Source organism: Cupressus sempervirens, chromosome 5, assembly GCF_028749045.1.
Source record: "Cupressus sempervirens isolate cs-2001-9-10 chromosome 5, ASM2874904v1, whole genome shotgun sequence".
NCBI classification, from domain to species: domain Eukaryota; kingdom Viridiplantae; phylum Streptophyta; class Pinopsida; order Cupressales; family Cupressaceae; genus Cupressus; species Cupressus sempervirens.
In genome coordinates this window covers 842,701,071-842,713,873 of record NC_143122.1, presented here as the reverse complement: position 1 = coordinate 842,713,873, position 12,803 = coordinate 842,701,071, and positions in this window count along the sequence as shown.

Here is a 12,803-nt window from a genome sequence, read left to right as displayed (position 1 = left end):
CACCAAGGGCAAAAAACCAAAGGCTTGGGCTATGGACTCCTCACAACTAGGGGCACTACAACAGAAGGCCATGCCTTTATGAACATCCAAAACACTCTCATTGAGATTGAAGACATCCATAAGGAAGTTGAAAAGAAATCTTACGACAATATTTTCCTTGATGAAATAATCCTTGGAGCCTCTGTGCTCTGCCAATTATCCTTGAATCTCATAGACCTCCCCCTTGCTCACCCCAAACTCATAGATTGGGACCAACCAAGTGTCATTCATGTTGATGAGTTCTCTACCGAGCATGAGCTCCTTAAATTCATGGGGTTAGAAATGCCACATAAACAGTCACCACCACCATCGGCATATGTCTACAAGTTGGATCTCGCAGGTTACTTCGGGCAGGAGGAAATCTCTAGTCACAAAAATGAAATTCGAAAAGAAACAAATAAGCAAAAAGATAAAAGAAAAACATCCCATGGTGAAAACTCCTTTGGAGCGCCATTGGGTGACTCAAAAAATGAAACAAAAATAAAGGACATATCCAACGGTGAAAACCTCTTAGAGGCACCTGAAGATGGAGATTTCATCCTCCCCCCACAAGAGCATCGACCTCCTATATCTTTAGTTTTGATAGAAGAAACTTGGCCTGTAAATATCAGCTTGATAGAGATACCACATATGCAGCTTCTCTACCACTTGAACAAATAGATCTTCTTATTGAGGTTGTCTACGAAAATGTGGGCTACTTTGCATGCTCATATTAGGACATGTCAAGGTTGGACCCCAAACTAGTCATACACCATCTGACAGTGGATCCAGGGTCCAAGCCCATCAAGCAAAAACTTTGAAAAATGCACCCAAAGGTGGCTTTATTAGCCAAAGTAGAGCTAGAGAAGTTGTTAGAGGCCAAAATTATTCGACCAATAGATTATTCTAAATGGATTTCTAATATGGTACCTGCTACCAAGCCCTCTGGTGATATTAGGATTTGCACCAATTTCAAGGATCTTAATTTAAAGGATGACTTTCCACTACCAAATATCGACATGATTGTGGATCTCACCACAAGTCATGAACTCTTATCACTAATGGATGGTTTCTCTAGGTATAATTAGATTCATATTTTTGAAGAAGATCAGCATAAAATTGCATTCACTATACCTTGGGGCACATTCTGCTACACCATGATGCCATTTGTGTTAAACAACATCGGGGCAACCTATCAACACACGATGACGGTCATCTTCCATGACCTAATCCATAAGATACTTGAGGATTATGTGGATGATATTTTAGTAAAGTCTCTCAATGCTCTTGATCACTTATTTCACATCAAAGAAGTGTTTAATCGATTGGCAAAATATTGTCTCATGCTGAATCCAAAGAAATGTGTCTTCGGTGTCACCTCAGGCAAGCTCCTAGGCTTCATTGTGTCACAGCATGGTATTAAGATTAACCCTAAGAAGGTCAAAGCCATCATGGATATGGCTCCTCCTAAGACACTCAAGTACCTTAGTTCTTTGCAAGGAAAATTCCAATCAGTCCAGCGGTTCATTTCTTAGCTTGCTGATAAGTGTCAACCTTTCACTCACCTGCTTAAGAAAGATCAAAATTTCAAATGGCACTCAGCTTTGCAGCACAATTTTGAGCTTATCAAGCAATACTTAGCTAATCCACCCATTTTGGTTCCTCTAGTTGCAGGGTGCCCACTCATATTGTACATCATAGCTACTCCCACAGCATTAGGTGCTCTTCTACAACAACTTGACGATGTAGGAAAGGAACGAGCTATTTATTACATCAATCAAACATTAGTGGGCTATGAGCTCAACTACACACCAATGGAGAAGGCATGCTTAGTAGTGGTGTTTTCCACCTAGAAGCTATGTCATTACATGTTGAGTCATACTATACAATTGATATCAAAGATTGATCCATTGAAATATATGCTCTCTTGCACAGTACTCACCAAACACTTGGAAAAATGGGTTATGCTTCTCAGTGAGTTTAACATTCAATATGTTGACAGAAAGGCCATCAAAGGCCAAGCTATTGCAGATCACTTGGCTGATGCACCCTTAGTTGCAGATCACCCACTCATCATGGAATTTCCAGATGAATACTTGTATTTGATAGAAAAATAATCACTCTAGAAGCTATATTTTGATGGCTCCTATACATCTCATGATTCTAGTGTGGGCATACTCTTCGTTAAACCTCAAGGCGATTATATTCCTAAATCTTTCAAGCTACAATTTTGGTGTACCAATAACATTGTAGGGTATGAGGCCCTTGTTGCGGGACTCAAAATTGCCATTGAATGGAATATCACAGAGTTTCAGGTCTATGGTGATTCTCAGCTTATCATCAAACAAGCATTGAATGAATATCAGACCAAGGATGACAAGCTACTACCTTACAAAGATCTAGTTGATCAATTAAAGGAGCATTTTACTCAGATCTAGTTCATACAGGTAGCTAGACTCCAAAATAAGGCAGCTAATGCTATGGCTACTATTGGTTCTCTCTTGGAAATACTACACGAAGCTACACAATATGAATTCTTGGTTGAGTAGCTGCATGAACCTGCATATGAGAATGATGAATCAACACGGGTATGTATCTTAGTTGGTCCCCAATCTCCATGGTACCATGAAATTCACTCTTACCTACTAAATGGTATCATATCTCCTCACCTCACATGAACCCAATGCCAAAACCTTATTCACAAAGCCTTCCATTACACTATCATCACCCAAATCCTATATCATCGTGGTTATCATGATACTCTCTCTCAATGTTTAGATCAAAATAAGGTTGTGATGGCTCTCAAAGAGGTACATGCTAGACTTTTTGGTGCTCACACGAGGAGGATGGTGCTAGCAAAGCAGATCCTTCAGGCTGGATATTATTGGCCTACTCTAGAACATGATGCATGTGAATTTGTGAAATGATGTTTACCTTGTCAACAGCATGCTAATTTAATCTGGGCTCTAGCATAGGACTTGCAACCCATTGCACCACCATGGCCTTTTGCCTACTGGGGATTTGATCTTGTTGGTCTTATTGTGCCACTTTCTTTAGAAGGGCACAAGTGGATAATCACCGCCATCGATTATTTCACTAAGTGGGTCGAAGCAATTCCTCTTGCTACTGCCACAAGAGTTCAGGTGTCCAAGTTTATATTGTATCATATCATATGTCGCTTTGGCATCCCAACTACCATTTTCATAGACCATAGAGGTAATTTTGAAAACCTAAATATGGAGGAATTATGCACTTCCCTTCACATCCATCACCACTTTTCTAACCTATATTTTCCACAAGGTAACGGTCAAGCAAAGGCAACTAATAAAACCCTACTCAGAATCCTCAAGAAAGTTGTCAATGACTCTGATCGTGATTGGAATTTGCAAATTAATCCTACCCAATGGACATGCTACACTTCATTCCATACAGCCACTGGCACAACTCCATACTCCTTTGTCTATGGTGCTGAAGTAGTCCTACCTATTGAGGTTGAACTCCCATCACTCTGCATTTCTCTACAAGGATAGATATCTGATGAAGAATATAGAGTGGCTTGACTTACTCAACTTGTTCTACTTGATGAAAAAATGCAATAGGCCTATGACCACCTCATGGTCTATCAAAGTCACCTCAAGTGCAATTTCAATAGGAAAGTCCATCCGTGCAGTTTTCAAGAAGGTGATATGGTCCTTAAAGAGAATATGAAGGTTCAAGCTGACAGAGAAAAGAAAGGCAAGTTCGAGCCCACATGGCTTGGTCCTTATGTGGTCACAGCATCTTCTGGCTCAGGAGCCTATCAGCTATCTACCCTTGAAGGAGAAGTCCTAAATGATCCTACCAACATTATTCACCTCAAGAAATTCTACACCTAAGAGAAGAATTTTCAAATCAAAGAAAAAAGGCATAGAAAAATAAAGCATCCAATGGTGAAAACTTGCCAATTCAAGTGCCTTGGATAAGTCCCTGGTGAAAACCTAGCAAATAGGCGTTAGGTGTACTACAGCTCTTCCATTATCTATCACAGACACGCACCCCTCTATCACCCCTCCATATTATTTCACTCATCCCCCTCGCTTTTCCAAGGTGTTTCTTATTGTTTTACTATTCACCATGCTTCGCAGCATCATTCTCTAGCACTTTGCACTATGCAACATCCCACCTCATTCCTGTATTATAGCATCTCATGTATCATACTCGATGTATCCTACCATTGTACTCTACTAGATGTACCCTCTCAAGTGCTTTTTATCCTTGTACTTTACCATATGTAGCATATACAGCTCATATAACATGTGTCTCATACCCCTGCACTAACCCTTGTCTCCAATGTACCATACCTATGTGAATGCAGCAATATTCAGACCCTTGTACATAAATCATGCTTTACATAATCCCATCTAAACAAACCCATGTATCATAGCAATGTTATCTCCTCATCCTGAGCTTTCCCTCATCATGCATATACCTACTACTATGTTTTGTTATCGAGTCTCAAGTTTCCATGTCCTTGAATAGTCATACTTATATATACTATGTAGGTCTTGTGGAGCCCTCTTGTGTCCCTAAGCCTGTTAGTAGCTCATCAATTGGTCACTTTCACAAAAGGTTACTTTTTCACATTTTTCAAAATCTTTTGTTGTATATTTTGGTTGATCCTTTCCACATATCTTTCATTGTTTCCTCCTCAAGATTGCCATGATCATTTCATATCATGGTGTCTTTTGACTGAGGCAACTTAGGAGGTTGGTTTTGATCACAGTCTTCTATTGCTTAAGAGTCAGTCTGATATTATCCTTGCATATTTCAAGCATGTTTTCATCTTTTAATAAAACATGATGCACTTGGGTAATCTCGTTTGTTTGTGGATCACCCAACATCATTCCAACACTAATCTCTCTGAGACCCATGTGTGATGTTGGGGCAATCCTTACATGCCTTTTGGAGTCAGTCCTATGGAATTTTGGGGAAAAGGCCTTGATGTTCTTAATAACCTTGGTAGATCCCTAACAATCCTATATCAAATAAAGTGCTCACACTACATAGTGGTACTTCCTCACAAAGTACCCCATGCTCAAGCTTCCCCTATGCCTCACATTTATTTTTCGACACCCTGGTATCCTTCTCCTTTTGATCACCTCTCTCCCTTAAACTCTCACTTTTTTCACCCTTAGAATCATTTGATTCAAATCACTGACCATCAATGCATGTTCATCCTCATCCATGATGTGATCCCTATCATAAATCACTATCCTAGCCCTAATCATCACTATCATCTTGACTATGAGTTTGTTGGTCATTCATTTTCTAACATTATTCTCCTTAGTGTCAACATCTCTTTAAATCACTTTTTACATATCATAAGCTCCCTATCAATAAGTCTAAGTATTAGTTATCCTATTTTTACCATCATAGTTTATCTTGTATCCCCTAGGCTCCAGTATGTTATACTATCTTATTTCTTATCCTATTATCATCTCATCAAGTATCATAGCATTTGCTTATTCTAGCTTGTGGCTATTTTTAGCATATCATACATCTACCAACCTCTCTTTTTGTTTGTCTAAATTTTAAGAACATCCTCAATTCATCATTAGATTAATGTTCATCATTGTTATTGTCATTTCATCCTTAGTCCATCCTATCATTAGCATTTTGCATTCACCATTTAAATTAAATTTCATTATCAAGGCATCCTTTCATTAGCATTTCATGTACCACATTTAAAATTGGTTTTCATCCTAAGGACACCCTTTCATTACATTTGACATTCATCATTTTTAAATAGGATTCATTTTATACATTATAGCGTACCATTAGATTTTCATTAATTAGCATGTTCGTTCATCATTTCATTAAAAAGCTTCACATTTTAGGTTCATTTTTCATTTTCAAAAATCATAACTCTTTTTGTTTCCAACATTTATTGGTAAGTCCTTTATCTTTTCTTGTTTTGTTTGTTTTTATCATCATAAAACAACACATCACATCATATCTCATAAAGTAAAACACATCAAACATATATCATAAAGTACATCATTCAGGATCACATCATTATTAAAATAAAAATTAAAAAAATAAAAAAAATCTCACATCACATCTAAACCAACATAAATCAAATCCTATCCCCATATATAGCATGACACATCTACCAACTCCTAGCTAGAATCAATCACATCATATCCTCATAATCCTAACAAATTCACATCAAAAACATCTCACATCACATATCCAAATCATAGCACATATCACATCCTACATCACAAACTGTCAACACAATCATAAAATATCAACACATAATCCATCCTACATCACCAATCGTCAGCAATATCATCAAAACATCATTGCCTATCCAATGCATATCAAACAGTATACATAACATCACTAGTCCATAATACATATCTCACCAGAATCATCAAATCTATATATCAATGAAAGAATAAAATAATAATAGTCCATCAGTGTACAATGTCCATATCATACAAATGGGTCTGAGCAAGCACAAAATCTCCATGTATTTCAAAAAAGTTGATATATACAGAATACTCAATATCCCAAAAATAACCTGCTCATTGATGGTCAACCCATTGTCCCTGCATCATCTGTCTCCTCCTCTGCCCCTCTCTCGACCCCTAGTGCTGGTAGTGGTGGAGGTGGTGGCCTCATTAGTCCTCCCCCTATCCCAGAGCTCTTTGCCTGCTCCCTCCTCCCCTGCTACTAGCTCGACCCTGCCCTCTGACTATGCCCTATGCACTGGGACCCACCTATACTCTCCCCCTCAGTGCTCCATCCACTCTCCCCTCCTCCCTCCATCCTTGTGTGGGTACCTATTGTCCCTAACCGAGTCAATCACCTGTAGTGCTCAATCTACGATGCTAGCACTGCAGCATGGTACCTCCCCCGATAGAATCTAGCCCTCTCCCTCAAATCCTCCATCATTACTCGAAGTCTCCACAGCTCATCCAAACTCCCCCACTGCCACCTGCGCCTGTAAGGTCACCACCTCCACCACTAGCCTATCTTGCTCCTACTGAAGGGCATCTAGTCTTGCTTGCACCACCTGCCACTCCAAATTCACGGCATCCAACCTCCCCTCCACTTGGCCCACCTCCATTTGTAGCCTCCCCACCTCCACCCCTACCCTATCTGCCTGCCCCTGGGTTATATGTTGCTCCTGTCTAAACTGGTCCCACTCTACCAAGAGCTGATCTCTCTCTTGATGTGTATCACAGAGTAGTTGGCTCATCATTGTGTGTGCTTTCTCTAGCAAGGTCTACCAGGCTACCAATCTGTCATCTCCTCCCTCGGCAGACGATCCCCCTGCATCTCCCCCTGCTACCCTTTGTCACCCTTGTGCCTCCTCTCCTCCTCTCTCTGGCTAGGCTCCCCTCTCCTCTTCTCTCCTCTCTAGCTGAGCTCTCCTCTCCTCCCCCCCCCCACCCACCTCCTCTGTCGGGTTGGCTCCTCCTCCTATGCAACCGCTGCTGCCCACTCCATAACCCTCTTGCCACATATCTCCCCTATTGGGTTGCTCAAGCTAGCTCACCTGCCACCACCACTAACCTTGTGCCCTGTGCTCTCCCCACTGGTCTCAGCAACATAAAAGTATCTCGGTACTCCTGTGTAGAGCCCACATCTACCACCCCATCGAACTAATCCCACTACTATGGCTCTAGCTCCAGTCTTGCCCTCAATCAACCATCCCTCTGAAGAGCTGGCTCGTACATTGATACTGGCTCATGTGTCACCTGTTGATACCAATTTGGCTCCCCTAGCATCGTCTATTGCCATCCAAACTATCATAGCACCTTATCTGGCCTGTACTGCTCTACCACATACTCCCACCTCCTAAACATAAAGCATAGAGAAATCATGTATGGGAGTTGCTCTCCCTCCTCTACCCAAGGTCCTAGGCCCATGTATGAGCTCCACACTACTGTCACTATATCATTGATGCACACTCTCCATTAGTCCATTAAATCTGTGTGGTGGTATGTCAATGGTTCGGCCCAGCTGTATGCCACTAGCTCCTTTGCCTATCTCTCTTTGTGCTCCAGTGGCCTGAGCACTGCAATATGCTCCCACGCTCATACCGATAAAAGTGTCAGAAACCCAATACTCCTCCCTTGTCGACCACCACCCTGGTACACTACTTAATGTAGGTCTCGGTATAGCTCGGCCAACATCAGAGAACCCGATGCCACTGTGCATCTTGCATCCACAATTTGCATCACCACTAGAATCAATGCTAGCATAACCCTTGTACCACCTGTATCTAGGGCAATGTACCCCAAAACTAGCCCTAGCACATAGAAATAGATCTGCTACTCCACCGCCACACAATCCATATGCTCGTCTAGCACAACCTATCCCTGCTAGATCCTATACTTGACTCCTAGCCCCACCAGTCTCTATATGCCTACCTCTGCTCTCATCTCTCTAGTCGCCATAACTGGTGTCACCTATACTAGCAGTCTGAATATTCGATGCACATCCTCTAGCATCATCGTCATCTCCCCCATTAGTAAGTGGAACGTCACTGTCTCATTGTGCCATCTCTCGCAAAGCATTGTGACCATCGCCATGTACATCTTAGTATGGGGAAACCTCACTAGGTAGCCTAGTTTGATCACCTCAATTTGTGCCCAGTCGATAGGTGTCAGCATCTCTCTAGCGTGCAACACTGCTGCTTGTTGCTCCCATGACACTAGCACATCTAAGGACCACTACACACCACCAAAACAAATCCAAACATTAGTTTTCTATCTTATTTTTTATCCTCCCACCCTCCCTTTCCTTAAACCCAAAATTTTTTTTCCTTTCTTCCGCACAACATCGTTCCCACAAAATTGCATTTTTGAGATGCCTACCCACTCACATTCCCGCGAAACTATATTCCAACAGGATTGCAGTGTTGAATTTGGTATTCTCCTTGACCTTTTTCCCCTGATCTCGCTAGTGCATTCCCATGGTAGATACACCTAGTGATCTCGTTGATCCTTAGTGTCCCGTGGGATCATGTTCCCACACTATGCCCATATTCCCACTTTTTTGCTCTACAAGCCCTTCAACCGTGGGCTCACGTTCTTACGACATGACTCACGTTCCTCTTATTAGAGACGTGATCCCACCTATCTAGCCTTGTTCCCACATAAAGTACCTCTTTGAAAATGCTTTCCCGCAAAACATTGTTTAGATCCCCGCAAACCTCCCATGTGACACCGATTTCACGAGATTGCGATCCCATTGATCCCGCTCACATTCCTGCCGACCCCATGCCAATGGGATCATGTTTTTGCTTACATGAGAATGCAGTAAAAAAACCATACACAAAAATCACAAAGAGGTTTTAGACCCTACCGATCAATCAAGCATCCCTCATGCTCGCACTCGTCGCACTATGTCCACTCAGTGATCTAGTCACCCAATACCCACCATCGTAATCTCCACTGCAAAGCTCCTAACCAATAATATATCCTCCTCAATCTGACTACAACTAACCCCTTCTGGCCCCCTCTTAGCCACTTATAGCCCACCCAGGTGCCCTAGCTACCCCTCTCGGTCATCCAGCACTCCATTTTTCCCTGCCCCTTTGCTTTTTTTACTTTATTTTCTCTTCTTTTCTCTATTTTTCTCTCTTCAACACCTTTCGAACCCTTGCCAGCTTCCTACTTTTTTGTCAAGACGTCATTTTGTCACTTTTCCTTTCCCCACTACCTTCTTAAGGGGGCATCATGCAGTCCATTCTCTCCTCTTCTACTCAAAACTCGAGCAACTATGTTGCTTTAAAAAGTCCTCTTCGTGTCGGTTATGTTTGAACTTCTTTGAAATAGTTTTGTTTCAACACTATGTCAAAGAGGGGCAAAATGTAGACACCTAAATTTGATTACATCACTAGGTAATCATATTTTATCATCTCCTAAGACATTATTGATTAAATATTTACTATTTAATTAATTAATCATCATACCCTAGTTTATTTATTTATTTAATTAACTATAGTCCAATTGATAAAATCAAATGATAACTCAAAATCAATTTATCAATTAAATCCCTATTGCCTCTATTAAATTGGATAATTCATCAAATCTATTTAATTTAATTCCATACTCCCCATTTTATTAAATAAATCATTTAATAAAATATCTAAAATCCTAAGAGCCTTCCTAAACCCTATCCTAACCCCTAATCCAACCCATTCACACATACTAACCTCACTTAGCCACCTAACTAACCCATCCCATCAAATCTAAGCCACTTAACCCCTAACCCCCCTTCTAAGTTAATCCTAATCTCCCTCCTAAACATGTGACAACTTTAAGTAAGGGTTAAGACTTGCTAATCCAAGCCAAAGTCAACAATCTCATCCTCACTCTCACCCTCCAACATTTATGACTCTTACACCTCTTACACCTCCCTTAATGACTCTTACAAGGCATTTATGGAGCCCTTATCTCTTGTGCCTCCTTTTTTGACCATCCACCTTTCCTTCCCTTTATCCAATCACCCTTTGACCTTGCACCCCCTCATAGCTACCACTTCTTGCAACCATCTCCCACCGTCATTGCTCAACCACGGCCCACTGTCACTACATCCCCCATCTATAGCCTCTACTTCCATAGCTCTGCAACCACCACTCCCTTGCTAAACCTTCCACTACCTCTCCTCCCCTTCCTGCAACCCTTGGTCATCCAAACCCTCCACTGCATCTGCTAAATCCTACACCACTGCCTCAACCACCTACTGAAAACCCACACTGCCATCTCTTCTACTCCCCTGTGCACCACTCGGTCGAGGCTTCCTAACCATATTCTCCCACCCACCGTTTCCTCCCACTGCCTCCACCAAACCCTACACTCTCGCGGCCATGACCCCTAGCTCCTCTACTAACACCCCTTCACACCCGTTCACCCTCCTCCTATGGCCTGCAACTCCCTCTGCCCTTCCTCCGCCACAGCCCACATTTTTTTTAATTTTTGATATTTAGCTCAAACGTATAGATATTGATTTTCCTTTCAATTTTATTTTTCAAAATAAAACTTCTCTTATTAATAAATTATCTCATCTGACCTTTTTTTTAGTAAAAATTACCAAAAAAAACCCTAACATGCATCTAACCATCAAATTTAAGCCCACAGGTCATTGACATTATCATTGCACCAACATTTCACATGCCCCTCTAGACCATAAGGAGTAGCCTTCAATTTTTTGTTCATAACTTGGGCATACGGACTCCGTTTTCAAAAAATGAAATATTTCTAGAAAGATGATTCTGAGCCTATCATGATGGTGTTAGTTTCATTAGATTTTGATGTTGTTTACATCCCTATTTTTTTATCAAAGACCAAACTTTGTGTTAAAATTTTCATTGTAGGGTTGTTTCACATTTGTCATACATTTTCAATGCCCTAACTTGTGGTTTTGTAGGGATATTTTCTCACTTGTGCATTAAAGGTTGGAGAATTCTAGAAATCACTAACCATATTGCTTGCAAGTTTTGCCTTAAATTTGTTTTGGAATGAACTTGTATGCTTAAATACTTGTCTTTGAATGTATGGTTAAAGTTAAAACATCGAATTCAATCTTGAATGCCATAAGAAAATTGAACATTTTAGTGGAATGGATGATAACACAATCTTGAATATCTAAGTATCAAAGAACATTGCAATGCACATTTCAATTTGGTTCTTAAAATGAACAATCACTCAATCTTGAATGCATAAAAGGAATTGATTCTTTTCTTATCGAATTTTCTTATGTTGATGACACTCAATTTATTTGCATTGGTGAAATTTTGATTTTTATGTTGACGACAAAGTCAAGTTGGAAAGAACATTGTATGCTATAAACACATGTGTCTTCAAAGTAGATTACAAAACCTAAAGTTTCATTGGGAAAGAATGCATGTCTTTTAAACCTCGAGGCCACTTATGTATTCTCTCCCCTCACGCCTTCAGGTGATCTTGGGTGCACAAGAAATAAGTGGTCTTATTTTTATTTTTTTTATGAGGCTTGCTTGGGGATTTCATCACCCCTTAGGACAACCTCAACTCCAGTGTTCTAGCAGAGTATAAAAATCAGGAGGTGAATCGAAAGACACCTCTCTTGGAAGTAAAATCTTGTCACTCTTGGCTAAGCCCCAAAGAACTTTATACCTTTAGGAAGTGAAGGAGGAGATTTGGGTTACCATCTCCCCCTAGCTGTGTGGCATTATTTTTTTTCATCTATAAATTTGGGCTTCATGTACCTTGCATATATTGAGGACACCCGCTAGTTGATCCTTGTACATCCTAGTTGCAACCTTATAGGATTGTTGGTGTGTTTGATGTTTTTGAGTGTTTGAAACCCTCCCCAGTTGAAGGGGACACACTGTTTACACTTGCCTTGTCTATATTTTCTTGTTTCATTTTGCATCTCAAATTTGAAAAAAAACCCTAAAACATCATAAAACATAAAAATCCAAAACAAAATCATAAAAGTTCAAAAATTAAAAAAAATCATAAAAAATTCAAAAACAACAAAAACAAGTCTTGATTTCAGTCCTCTTATTCAAGTTGTCCACATCAATTCCACCTCACTTCTTCTTTCATAAATCTCTTGTCTTCATCATCCAAACCATTCATTGACATCTTAATCATCTCTATTCATCCAAATCGTTTCCTCGTCATTCAATCTAATCCATAATCTTCATCCTAGTCATGATGCATAATCCAAATCAAGATCTAATTTCCTTAGCCAATATCATAGTTAATCCTTAATTCAATCCTTCAAATCATCATTCTTCT